Source organism: Peromyscus leucopus, chromosome 12, assembly GCF_004664715.2.
Source record: "Peromyscus leucopus breed LL Stock chromosome 12, UCI_PerLeu_2.1, whole genome shotgun sequence".
Lineage (NCBI taxonomy): Eukaryota > Metazoa > Chordata > Mammalia > Rodentia > Cricetidae > Peromyscus > Peromyscus leucopus.
The window spans coordinates 71,969-84,478 of NC_051073.1; the positions used below are offsets into that span (position 1 = coordinate 71,969).

The window sequence follows — 12,510 nt, forward strand, 5'->3', positions numbered from 1 at the left end:
ATTGAGCAAGAAACAAAGCTATGTACCTAACATCCACCTGGCCTAGGTGGTGTCTCCATATGGTTCTGTGGATATCACTCTATAAAAATAAAACACTGATGGCCAGTGACTAGACAGGAAGTATAGGTGGGACAAAGAGAGAGGAGAATTGGGGAAACAGGAAGAAGGAAGAGAGACACTGCAGCCACCGCCAGGTCAAGCAGCATGTAAAGACGCCGGTAAGCCACCAGCCACGTGGCAAGGTATAGATTTATAAAAATGGGTTAATTTAAGATATAAGAACAGTTAGCAAGAAGCCTGCCATGGCCATACAGTTTGTAAGCAATATAAGTCTCTGTGTTTACTTGGTCGTGTCTGAGCGGCTTGGGACTGGTGGGTGACAAAGATTTGTCCTGACTGTGGGCAAGGCAGGAAAACTCTAGCTACAATATGGATATTTACCTTAATTCAGGAGACTAGCAGGTGGTCTGGAATGCTTATTCTGCCTGTCATTTGTCCTTGGCTGTTTGAGAGGTATGTCAGATAAAACTGCTTTTGTCCAGAGCTGGCCCTGGCCTTGGATGATAGCTAGAGGAGATATTTGATTCTAATACTAAAAAAGAGAAACAAAAAGCCTAGAAGAAGGAAGCCTTACCTGTGTGACTGTCATCCAAATATCTTAATTGTATATGCCCAAAGAATGATCAATCCACACTGTTTAGAAGTTCTTAGAAAAAAGAATCAATTGGGAAATCTATAATAGTTCACATTCATAGAAGAAAACAGCTGATATATTCAAAAACCAAATAATACCAATACTCCTTGAGTCTTGGATTTCTCTGGAAAAATCCTTGAATCTTCCAGCTAATAGCTTTGCCATAGTCAGCTGAATTCCTACTTCATATTTCTGCATTCTGTAGCACACATACCCACACAAACACTAACATCACATAATTATAATTAAAATTAATCTAAAAAAACAAATTTTCACTCATGACAGTTTTTCTCTTGTAAGCATTCATCCCTGTTACACAGGTGTTGAGGCATATAAAGAATTACTTACAGAGTTTTTCTTCATCATGAATTGGTTCATGTAACAGAAAGCAAACATGTAAGATTGAAGTTAGAGAAATCAATCCTTCTCAGTTGGTGTTATCACTTGGAAAGATTTAGGAAATGGGTTAAATGCGGCCTTGCTGGAGGAAATATATCACTTGGGGTAGGCTTTGAGAATTTGCATCCACACACCATTTCCAGTTCTCACTCTCTGCTTCATGTTGCAGGTTAAGGATGTGAAATCCTAGACTCCTGCTTTAGCTGCCATGTCTGACACTTGTTATCATACCACTTTCATGGTGATCTTATATCCCTCTGAAATAAAGGGCCAAATTAAACTATTTTATAAGTTGGCATAGACATTATATCACAACAGAGAAAAGGCACTAATACACATCCATAAAGTTTTACACTTGAACTAGCTGTTTCATGTAATTGAAGGTAAATATGAATTTCCCAAAGGGTTATCTTCTCATTTAAATTCATAGGGCTTTTTTCTCCATGAGTTTGAAGGTGCAAACAAAATAGACAGACATCATAATACTTGAACAAGTTGTTGACACTGTAAAAATTTCTTCTCCAGAATAAATACACTTGTGTAACTGAATGTGTGTTGACTAAAGATCTTACCAAATACTTTTTTCAGGTACTCAAAGACTATTGCAATATGCAAAGGCTTTAACAGACTGATTGCACACAAGAATTATTACTCTTATATAAAGTGCAAAACTTTATCACATTGACTATATTTAAATGGTTTCTCTGCAGTGTAATTTTTTCACATGACTTTGAATACTACTGATACATGCAAAAGCTTTACCACACTGATTACATTCATAGGGTTTCTCTCCATTATGTGTCCTTTGATGCATTTGAAGATGACTGTGCTGTGCAAAGGCTTTACCACACTGATTACATTCATAGGGTTTCTCTCCAGTATGTGTTCTTTGATGCATTTGAAGATGACTGCAACGTGCAAAGGCCTTACCACACTGATTACATTCATAGGGTTTCTCTCCACTATGTGTTCTTTCATGCCTTTGAAGAGTACTAAGATCTGCAAAGGCTTTACCACATTGATTGCATTCATAGGGTTTCTCTCCAGTATGTGTTCTTTCATGCCGCTGAAGACTTTTGTGAAATGCAAAGGCTTTACCACATTGATAACATTCATAGGGTTTCTCTCCAGTATGTGTTCTTATGTGTATTCGGAAATAACTGTGACTTGCAAAAGCTTTACCACACTGATTACATTCATAAGGTTTCTCTCCAGTATGTGATCTTTGATGCATTTGAAGAGTACTAAGATGTGCATAGGCTTTACCACAATGATTACATTCATAGGGTTTCTCTCCAGTGTGTGTTCTTTGATGCATTAGAAGTTGACTGTGCTGTGCAAAGGCTTTACCACACTGATTACATTCATAGGGTTTCTCTCCAGCATGTGCACTTTTATGCATTTGAAGAGTATTGAGATGTGCAAAGGCTTTACCACACTGATTACACTCATAGGGTTTCTCTCCAGTATGTGTTCTTCCATGCCTTTGAAGATGACCAAGATGTGAAAAGGCTTTACCACATTGATTACATTGATAGGGTTTCTCTCCAGTATGTGTTCTTTTATGCATTTGAAGATTACTGGGTTGTGCAAAGGCTTTACCACATTGATTACATTCATATGGCTTCTCTCCAGTATGTGTTCTTTCATGCCGTTGAAGAGAAGTGTGAAATGCAAACGCTTTACCACACTGATTACATTCATAGGGTTTGTCTCCAGTATGTGTTCTTTTATGCATTAGAAGATTATTGTGACGTGCAAAGGCTTTACCACACTGATCACATTCATAGGGTTTGTCTCCAGTATGAGTTCTTTTATGCATTAAAAGATTATTGTGACGTGCAAAGGCTTTATCACACTGATCACATTCATAGGGTTTCTCTCCAGTATGTATTCTTTTATGTATTTGGAAATAACTGTGACTTGCAAAGGCTTTACCACACTGATTACATTCATAAGGTTTCTCTCCAGTATGTGTTCTTTCTTTCCATTGAAGATGAGTGTCATATGCAAAGGCTTTAACGCATTGAGTATATGCAGAAGGTTTCTCTTCAGCTTGACTTCTTTCATGCCTGCAAGGATAATTGGCATATGTAAACATTTTACCACATCTAATACACTGTTGAATGTTTATAGCTGTATAAATTAATTTTACAATTTGGTCCAATTATAAAGAGGAATCAGATCTTAAGGTTTTATCACTGTGTTTACACTTGTGTTGTTCTTCATTAAGGATTGTTTTGCCTCTTTGAAGATACTTATGATGGTAAAATCCTTTATTACATGGTTCACATTTATAGCATCTTTTTTCTATATGAGACTTTTCACATATTTGAAGAGAACTGGAAAAACTCAGAGATTTATCACCCTTATTATATCTATAAATTATCTTGTACTTTGAGTCATACTACATTTGCTAAGTGAACTAGGACAAACAAAAGTATTTACACAGTCCTAGTACTCATAGGACTCTTCTGCAATGTGAGTTTGTTGATACATTAACAATGAAGCTGGAAAAACCAATTACTTGTATACTTGAATCAAATTCAACAAGAATACTCAATGTGAGGACTGCTACATATCTTCTAATGGTTCAGAGAGAGGGGTTGTTATGTCTTTTCATATCCTTATGCTCATAGGGCTTGTGTCCAGAATAACATATGATATACCTAGTAAAGGAAAAATAACAAATAAAAGGTTTCCACACTGAATTCTCACAGTTTGACTTTTGTTCCTCATGGACTTGTGATATAGGGATTAGGGTTAGTCCACAACAATTGCCCCTTGACTCTTGACTCTTAACTGCCCCTGATCTCACTAAATTTAGCACAGTTGCAAAAAATATAAGAGGTACACTAGCTTTACTATGGACTATTTGCTTATTAGAAAGTTTTGAAGATATACTTATCACCTCTTCAATATGTATACCTTTTGTAATATGAGTAGCATGAAATAAATGGAGTGACAGTTCTACAGCATAGCTCTCATGGCACTATGATTCAAATGGTGATATCTGTTAAAGGCATTTTTTCTTTTCTTCTTTCTTAAAAGAATGCCTTGCAGATGCAATTCACCTACCTGAAACTGAGGTATATGGCTTTGTGAGAATTTAATAATCATCAATTAACTTTAAGCTGTCCTTATCTACACAGTTGCTTTTGTTTAAAAGTTTCAGGAAATATTAGAATTTCTTTAGAGGCACATTTGTATCATCTTGCACAAGAAAATTACCTTTCATGTCTTCTAGAACTTTGACAATGTTCTTCAATATTATGACAATGTTCTTCAGTATTATGGTCTTCCCAATTATATCCTAAAATGTAGTACCAGAAAGTTTTATGTTATATTATTGAAAATTATGCAAAATTTTAATTTACAATCTTCAGTGAACTTCAGAAGCATAACTGATTTATTTATCTCCTCCTCCTTCTTTCTCAATTAAATTACAGAAGAGCATCAATAACCAAGAACAATTGTCCCCTTATTTTAAAACCTGAAGGAAAATTCAGTCTTACCTATAGTAGTGAGGTTCCTATAGGTCTCCAGCATCACATCTTTGTAGAGATTCTTCTGGGAAGGATCCAGCAAAGTCCACTCTTCCCAAGTGAAGTCAACATGCACATCATTATAGATCACTGCATCCTAAAATATGTCATACATTTATAAAACAAAATGCATGGTACTGACAACACTGTAAATGTATACTTCTTTGACAGTATAGTCATATCATTCTGGTGTCCCCCACATTTATTCCATGACATGGACATTATAATGTAATCACCAAGTTGCTTTAAAAGGAAACTGAATAGGAGGGCCACCTCTATCATTTCTGTACCCTTTGAATAGGATATCACCTTGCAAGAAAAATGACTATTAACAGAGAGAGAGAAGTAACAGTATAAAGTATACATGAGGGGGAGGGGAGAAAAAAATAAAGTATACATGAGATAAATTATATGTAAAACTACTAACTACAAAAAATAAAAATAAGATGGACAAACTGGATGTATTGACTCATACCTTTAATCTCAATACTCAGAAGGCAGAGGCACATAAATCTGTCTCTGAGTTAAATGCCAGCCTAGTCTATGCAATCAGGTCCAGGATAGCCAGAAGTACATATTAAGACCATGCCTCCCATACAAAAATCAGTCAAACAAAAAAAATTAAAAAAAAAAAAAACTCAGAGGTTTTTACTAAAGTTCCTACAAAGAGTTATATATTCACTCCAGTTTTGTATTTATCTTCCAGAAACTTGAAGGGCCCTAATTTAAACTGTAACATCAATAAGATTTTACTAAAGGCACTCACTGCATGTTTAAACAGTTACAAATGAGCAGATGAAAACAATAGCAATGTAAATGTTGCTCAAAATAATCAACATGGAGCAGGAGATCAACCAATGACTAGTCTAACTTGAAGTCCAAGCTGTAAGAGAAAGCCCATGCCTGACACTGAACTTGGATGGCTCAGAGAACTAGGGTAGAACCAAATACAACTGACCAAGAAAAAAATTAATGAAATGATTCATAACTATATTCTGCTATAATCATAGATTGGTCCCTAGCCCAGTTGTCATCAGAGAAGCTTCTTCCAGCAGATGATGGGAGCACATACAGAGATCCCTACCCAAACTTTAGCTTGAGCTCTAGGATCCTGTGGAAGGGGGAGGTTGAAGACTGGAGGATCCAGAGGGGTTGAGGAAATCAGGTAAACATGGCCCACAGAATCAACTAAGCAGGGCTCATAGGGGCTCAGAGAAACTCAAGTGGCAATCATAGAGCCTGCATGGCTCTATTTCAGGTCTTCTGCATACATGCTATGGTTGTTTAGCTTGGGGTATTTGTGGGAACTAACTGTAGGAGTTGTGGTATCTTTTGACTCTTTTGCCTGTTCTTGGAACCCTTTTCCTCCTATTGGGTTACCTTGTCTAGCCTTGATATGAGGGTTTGTGCCTAGTCTTATTGCACCTTGTTATGATGTGTTTGGCTGATATCCTTGGGAGGCCCGCTCTTTTCTGAAGGGAAACAGAATAGCAGTGGATCTGGGGAAATGGGAATTTGGGGAGGAGACTGGAAGGAGTGGAGGAAGGGAAAGCTGCAGCCAAGATGCATTGTATGAGATAAGAATAGATACAAATAAAAATAAAAAATACAAATGCATTTAGTCTAAGTTCAATGATCCTCATAATCTGTAACAACTCAAACAGTGCAAATGTCCAAGGTCTCTTCTGACACTCAAGACAATCTCTTGACTGTCATATCTTATAAAATCAAGAAACAAATTAAGTATTTTCAATATACAATGGTCACTGTCTTATCCTAAGCTAGATCTCTTATCCATCTCAGGCCCACTTGCTTAGGGTATTGAAACCTTAGTGGAAGAGTCTTCCCACATCAATCTTCAATCAACACAATTCTCACAAACATAATAACTAGCAATTCTGATCTGAGCAAAGCCTCAATTAATGTTCCCTCAAATGACTCTAGGCTCTATCATGTTGACATCTGAGGCTAATTAAGACAGAGACAATAATATATGAGAAGATTTTAAAAACACAAAACCTATATATTAACCATATCAATCATTTAAGCAGTAAAAACCCAAACAGGAAGAGAGCAACAACTGGAAAACATAGATACATCAAAAAATGAGAAGTGATATGGTGATATTTTATTTTGTACTAAAATGTTATTTGTATGTTAATAAATAAAGTTGTCCAGGGGTCAGAGCTATTAGCAAGCCATAGGAAAGCTGGGTGGTGGTGGTGCAGGCCTTTAATCCCAGCACTTGGTAGGCAGAGCTAGGTAGATCTCTGTGTGTTCAAGGATACAGCCAGCATTGGAGACACACGCCTTTAATCTCAATACCATAGAAGACCTGGAGGGCTGTACAACAGACAGTGAAGAGGCAGTCATGTGGTTGATTTTACAATCAATGAGAAGGCAGAACAGAAAGTCTATATAAAGACAAACAGACAGGAAGTAGGTCTCTTTCAGAGAGGTCTCTTGGCTGAAGAGGCTAGCTGCAGCAGGCAGTAAGGCTCTTAGCTCTGATCTCTTGGCTTTCTTCTTTGCATTGATTCTGTGTTTCTTATTTAATAAGATGGTTGGTTACATCTACAAAATGAGCCTCTAAGATCAAGAAGAGAAAACTAAAACTGTTTCTCACAAAAACTTCCCAAACCAACATAAACTCAAGAAACCCATAACATAATATAGTAAATTTTCTGAAAAAAAATAAAAAAGGTGAACTGTGGTGATGTATTGTGTCCCCTAATATTTATATATATATATATATATATATATATATATATATATATATATATATATATATATATATATACATATGTCTCCCAATAAAATTTATATGAGGATCAGAGAAATAAGTCAGCCACGATAGCCACTATAAGTAAACACCGAAGTCAGGCAATGGTAGCATATGCCTTTAATCCTATCATTTGGCAGGCAGGGATCTGTCTGAACCTCTGTGAGTTCAAGGCTACATCGGGGGAACAGAATCAGGCATGGTGACAACACTAACCATAGAGGTCTGAAGGTCTGTACAGATAGACAGGAAGTGACAGAGCTGGGCAGAAGAGGAAGTAATGTAGCTGAACTGAGAGAGCCAATGAGAGAGCAGAACAGAAAGGCATATAGGTGTGAGTATACAGGAAGTAGCTCTCTTTGGAAGCTGCAGAGTTAATGATGTGAGGTTAGCTATCACTTTTCCTATTCCACTAATCTCAGGCTTTAACCCCAATTTCTGGCTCCATGTTTCTTATTTAATAAGACTGTTTAGCAATTTGTCTTCAGTGAACAGCCATCATTTTCCTGAGAAACAACAAAAAATTTAGATAATCAATAAAATCAACAACATAGATGGCACCACTGACCAAACAAGACAAAAAGACATACCTAAAAATATAGATCATGGTCCCTTAAACAAGAATGACAAGATTCTAATCAAAATTAAACCACAAGAAATCACTGGCCAGTACTCATTCTGTGCATTCTGATTCTGTCCTTTGCCAGTAACAAAAAATGAATTGGGCAAGGAGAGCTATTCCACCAAAACTGGAGAGATTCACTTGAAGCTTTCTGATGTTTAAACTTTGTAGAAAATAGTTTTGATTACTAAAAGGATCTCATTCTCTTATAATAAAGAAAAGGATATTTGTTAGGGTCACTTAGGCACCATTTTGTTTCCTATGATTGATGACTATCTGTAAATCTGATCAGAGTGAGAAAATGAAAGCTTTTCCAAATCAAATGCAAGACAATGGATTTTTTTTTTAAAGATTTATTTATTTATTTTGTATAGAGCACGTATGTATGACTGCATGCCAGAAGAGGGCACCAGATCTCATTACAGATGGTTGTGAGCCACCATGTGGTTGCGGGAATTGAACTCAGGACCTCTGGAAGAAGAGTCAGTGCTCTTAACCTCTGAGCAATCTCTCAGGCCCAAGACAATAGATTTTTAAAGAAACAATATATGACTTGTATTATACACCTAATGCAACTTGTTTTCCTCTAATTGCTTTATGAGTCACAAGAACTTTTGAAAACAAGATTATCCTTACATTTTGTATATGTTTGTGTGAGGGAATACATCTTCCATGTGTATACAGGTGACATACAAGAAAAGAGGATATCAGATCCAAAGGATCTGGAGTAGCAGGTGGTTATGAGCCTCCCAACTTGGATATTGGGATATGAACTCAGGAAGAATACATATTGTGCCACCTGCCGAGCCCCATAGTACATGTTATTCAATAAAGTAAAAGTCTTTCACAGATTAACAACAACAAAATGTAAATAAACAAAGAGATAAATAAATGACCCATGGAACATGATGCATCAATATTAAAATATTGTGTATGGTAGATTAGCAGCATGAATTGAATACAATCCAAAAGAATACTCAAAATTTATAACAGAATTCCTGATTCCAAGGCTACATGCAACATGAAAACACTCAGAATATTCAAGAGGATTATGAAAAAATAATATTCATATTGACACAATTTGACTTCTATGTTTACCATAAAGTTACAACAATCAAGAATATGTACAATAGTTGTGAAAGTATAAAGAAAATAGAAAGAGTCAAGAACAAAAGCCAAAAAAATAGTCAACTTAAACAAAAGGCCAAAGGAAACTCATGACCCAGAAAAAGTGTGATCTTGACCAATGTTACCCAACTACCTATACTTCTAAATGTATAGAAATTAACACAGAGTTCACAATTCCCACAAGATTAACTCAAAGTGACCCTTAAACTGTTATGTTTCTGACTCTCCAGCTACTGATATTTCATCCAAACAAAGAGGCCCCAAGCTCTAGCACTCTCATGACAATTGGAGGTGATCTCATGTGATGGTCCTGCAAATTCTCATGTCCCCTTGTGGTTTCAGGCAAACTCAGCCCCACTGATTCCCAATCACAAACCAGTGTACAAGAATAATTTAATGTCTATGTCCTACTACATGGGTTAAGGCATATAATGTGGTATCTGCCCTATCCACATGCCCAACAACATGCAAATCTTAAATATCTCTGCAGCTCAGAAACTTCTTTTCTCCCCTGGAACTGAACTTTTCTGTATCAGATTGAGACTGATATCAGAAATTTTAAAGCATTCTAATCACATATTGCTGAAGAATGATCCCCAATACTTCTTTCTACCCATTTTTAAATATTTCTAACATTTATAAGAAAAATCTGAAAGCAAAGTGCAATGTTCAGAATTTCTAGAAACCAGACCTTCAGTTTTCCAATCTGTCTTTACACTTCACACTAAAAGCAATGCCTGTGTGTGCACAGTGGACACATATATTACAAATATCAAAGCTTCAAATAGTCAGGGCAGCAGAGCCTCCCTCTCCTGACAGAATCCACATTCAGGGAATCTTAGAGAAGATGCCCAGATCATCACATGGACCAAAGGAACCACAATCTGGCTCTTGTACATCCTAGTCACAGAAGCTGACAGCTCAGCAGAATTGCTCCTCTTGGTCTGTTCTCACTATGCCACTCACTATGGCATGGGTTGTGCTTTCCCTCATAGCTCCCTATAGCAGAGTGAGAGGAGAATCCTGGAAAGAACCTGCAAGCTACCTACCACTGGTACTCCTAAGTGCTAAGCCTTCCCAGGGTCCCACATTAGCTAAGGCCACCCAACTGGGACTCAGGATAGGAACAACTCCCTTACTTGGGTGATCAGAGATAAAATGACACAGACAGCAGAAGCCTCCCTAGCTCTTCCCTTTCACCCCAGGGGCAAACAGGGCCCTAACCTGGGAAATTTGTATTTTAGTAGAAATGCTTCCACTTTCCCAGAGCACTTCCTGTTCCTCTTCCAAGGCACATAGTCCTTTTTGTACAAATCACAATACATACTGATTGTCCAGTGCAGCCAACCCTTCGCTTCATAGCTGGAAAGTACTACAGCCAAACACAGGTCACATTCAAACAGTAACTGTTGTTACTGTGTAACTGTTGCTAATGAAAAATGGGCCATGAATTAGCAGTCTATGGTAGGGCTCATAGGCAAGAAAGAGACTATGGATATGATGTAGTCATAATCTCAAAGACCTATTTTGAAAAGTTGAAGCAATTTATGGCTATGTGTTCCAGAGACTAGAGATTTGTATGATAGCAAACCAAGGATTATTTATATCTTTTTTTTTTTTTTTAAATCTGAGGTGATATATCTTAAACAAGGAAAATAACAGTCCTGTTAGGCAGGGCCACATCATTTTACCCAGATCTTCTATATTGGCTGAATTAGTGTAACTACAATAATTTGGTATCATGATAAAGTCAGTTCTTTATCCAGATTATAAAATGCTCTGGTCTATGGACCCCAAAAAATGGCCAGTCAATTTATTTATGGATCATTTAAAATTGATTACATGACTCCATATTGCTAATCTCAACTACTGTTGAAGCAAGAAAGTTCTCACTCACCTTCCTGGCCCTCCCTTTATGCACCATCACTACATCAACTTCAAAGTTGGTTGGCAAACTCAATTCTTGCATAGGTACCTCTTCATTTGTATATCCTCCAATAAAAGCCAAAGAAATTGGTGGACATTCATTAAGTGGTCTCTTTTTTCTTCTTACTGAGCTGCCAAGGCCCAGTCTAGAAGGAATTTCAGGACTGTCTTTCCAGCACTGGTCAGCAGAAGCAGGATTAGGTTTTCAAAGCAATTCTCAATTACATAGCATGAGGCAAGCCTAAGATATAGCAGACATTGCCCTAAACAGAAATCAATAATCAACATCACTTGAGACAAAAGGAATGAAACTATTAATGACCTAGAAACATTAGAGAACAGAAACAAATAGAGATATATTGATTCCCCAGGGTCCAAGGGGGCTTTTGCTATGTCCAGCATGGGATATCAGGGGAAAAAAATCTATGTACACTATGTTCTTATGTCTGTTAACTTTATTCCTCTAACACAAAATTACATCAATTCAGCTATAGCTCTACCAGGTATTCAAGGCAGGAACAACTCGAGACATACCAAGCTCTATATCCATCTACTTTATATCTCTGGGATAAAATCCTGTCTCCATAACTGCAGTTCTGTCCAGCTCCCTAGCTCATAGTCCAGTTAATGACTACCTCCTATGCTTTCAGCCTCAGCTTCGTCCTCTGTATCCTCTTTCTCCATCTCTGTTCTGTCCCTGTCTACAAAACATACCTGCCTTTTCTTTCCCTGGGCCTCTCCTTCCCTGCCTCCTCAGGAATGTTGTTTTATCTCTCACCTTGATATGTAAAAACATCTTTTGTTCTTAGTCAAAGTGCTCTGGAGAACCACTAGGCCTCCTCAAGGCAAAGGGATGGTCTGAGCTTCATTAGCACAGGAAACAAAGCTAGGTGTCTCCTGCCAGCTTGTCTCCTAAGCTCAGCAGGGCAGTGAGTAACTTAGTAGGTTCAGCAGGTCTGGGGAGCTGAACTATTTACCAATTAGTCTGGGCACGCAAGGATTTCATAGCAGAAGACAGCTGAAATATTAAAGGCTGGGTAACACCAAATATTCATAATAAATGCCTTTGCCTTTTGACAGACCCTTGGCCAGTCAAAGTTCAGCTTTAATACACAGCTGAATCTCTATGATATATTCTTATGGCCCATAAGAGAGATAAGAGCAGTTAATACACTTAAAGAAAATATTAAAAAATAATACCAATAAGTGACATTTTAAACTGATAAAAACAATGTATTTTGAAGATAGAAAACTTAGCTATATTGACTTTGAAAAATAGTAGGGCCTTCTCTAGTAGAGGGAATGTCATTAATAAGAGACTGATTGATTTTTCCCATATGCACTTACTGGCTTCTGAGATCTGTAACCTCACACACAGAGTTATAGTCAGTGGCCTTTTTCTCAAACCTCTGAG

At 37.2% G+C, this 12,510-nt stretch overlaps 1 pseudogene; it reads right to left on the bottom strand.

The window, feature by feature from the left end:
* Positions 1–498: 498 nt before the first annotated feature.
* Positions 499–12,510, bottom strand: part of LOC114685660 — a 41,282-nt pseudogene continuing 29,270 nt past the window's right edge.